This window comes from Myotis davidii, unplaced genomic scaffold (genome assembly GCF_000327345.1).
Source record: "Myotis davidii unplaced genomic scaffold, ASM32734v1 scaffold142, whole genome shotgun sequence".
NCBI classification, from domain to species: Eukaryota; Metazoa; Chordata; class Mammalia; order Chiroptera; family Vespertilionidae; genus Myotis; species Myotis davidii.
Window position 1 is genome coordinate 1,179,597 of NW_006294400.1, and position 1,794 is coordinate 1,181,390.

Below are 1,794 nucleotides of genomic sequence, written 5' to 3' on the forward strand. Positions count from 1 at the left end.
GCCTGCTCACCCCTGCCACGTCAAAGGAGGCAGAAGGGGAGCCGAGAGCAGAGAGGGGACCTGGGCTGGCTGGGCTGGGGCTGGGGGTCTTGGATCTCCAGGAGCCGGGCCGAAGCTCCCACCCGACGACAGCTGCCACCGCCTGGATGGACCACTCCGTCTACCCAGTGTTTAGACTATCTGTTCAGGACTCGCAAATTGTACAGTAGTCTGCACATTGGTTAGGCTGGCTGGGTTAGACCCTCGGCGTCGCTGGAGAGCTGGACCGACCGCCATCCCAGAGCCGGAGCTTGGAGCTGGGGCCGGGGCGTGGGGGGCAGAGGGTTGAGAAGATGGGGGAGTTGAGGAGGGCTGGGGATGTGGGTAGCTGTCTGCCCTGAGGGTCACCCAAATCCCAAAGACCAGAGGGCCGGCGGCTGGGGGAAGAGGGGGGACAGATCCCTTCCCCCTCAGCCGGGACCACCTCCATGTCCCCAGATGTTCTAGTGCAAAATTCCACTCACATCCAACACATGCACACCCCCCATCTCAGGCACCCACACACACCGCACTTTAAATCACACATCCATGCCCCAAGCACAGTGCAAGCACACACACACACACACACACACACACACACACACGGGAGAGGGCACACACACACACACAGACACACACACAGAGGTGAGGACACACACACCCACACTTTAAATCACACATCCATGCCCCAAGCACAGTGCAAGCACATACACACACACACACACACGCACACACACGGGAGAGGGTACACACACACACACACATACACACAGAGGTGAGGGCACGCGCACACGCACGCACACACGGGTGAGGGCGCACACGCACACACACACACACACGGGAGAGGGTACACACACACACACAGAGGTGAGGGCACACATGCACACACACACACGGGAGAGGGCACACACACCCTTCCAACGGAACACTGGTCCTCTCCCATCTTACATCCCAAACACATACATATTCTCAGACACTGCACACACCCTCCCTCAAGCCCCCCCCTCTCACACACACACACACACACACTGACACAAACAACAGCACACACTCCCGAGTCATGCTTCAGGCACACACAGGCTGCCCCCAGATACACATGAGACCCTCATATACCAAACATACCTAGATGCTTACACCCCAAACTCCCTCCCACAAAACGCCTGCACAAACAGCCACAAGCTTCCCCTCCCCCTCCCAGCACTCACTCTCCCCCTTCTCCCCCGCCCCCCCGTGTACACACAGGGCCCGCTCCCACACAGCTCAACTCAAATGTCCACACAGAGCCCAAGAAAGACCCCTTTATACACAGGTATGAGGACAGGCCCCCGGTACACTCCCTTCACCCGCATGCAGCCGGTCAGCCCCAGGTCACATTGTCAGGCGCGGGGCCTGCAGTGGGCGCCCCCAGCCCATGGGAGCCGGCCTGGGCCACAGCGCAGGAAGCAACGCCCCCACACCCGCCTGCCACGCCACCTCACACTCCATCCCTTCCCCGGCCCCTGTGCTCGGGAGAGGCCAGGCTTGAGGTAATGAGGTCCAGATGGCTTGGCGCCCCTGCCCCTGTGAGTGACGACAGAGGGTCCCTCCCAAGGTGGGGATGGGGCCTGTTCAGGGCGACTTGGAGGGGGCAGAGAGCAAGGGGGGGGGGACTGGGAGACAAAAATCACCCCCCTTGAGCCCTGCTACCCCATTGAGAGTGGAGGGCGCCCCCTTCTCCAATGGCCCCTCAGGAAGAAGAGGGTCCCCTCCCCCACACTGCAGCCAGCTGGAGTTCAT

The 1,794-nt window shown here is 61.0% G+C and overlaps 1 protein-coding gene across 1 annotated transcript in view; it reads right to left on the minus strand.

Moving 5' to 3' along the window:
* DNM1 (dynamin 1) overlaps positions 1-1,794 on the minus strand; it is a gene marked incomplete at its 3' end in the record, with an annotated part of 32,741 nt that overhangs the window by 4,934 nt on the left and 26,013 nt on the right. The gene's annotated exons all lie outside the window — the stretch shown is intronic.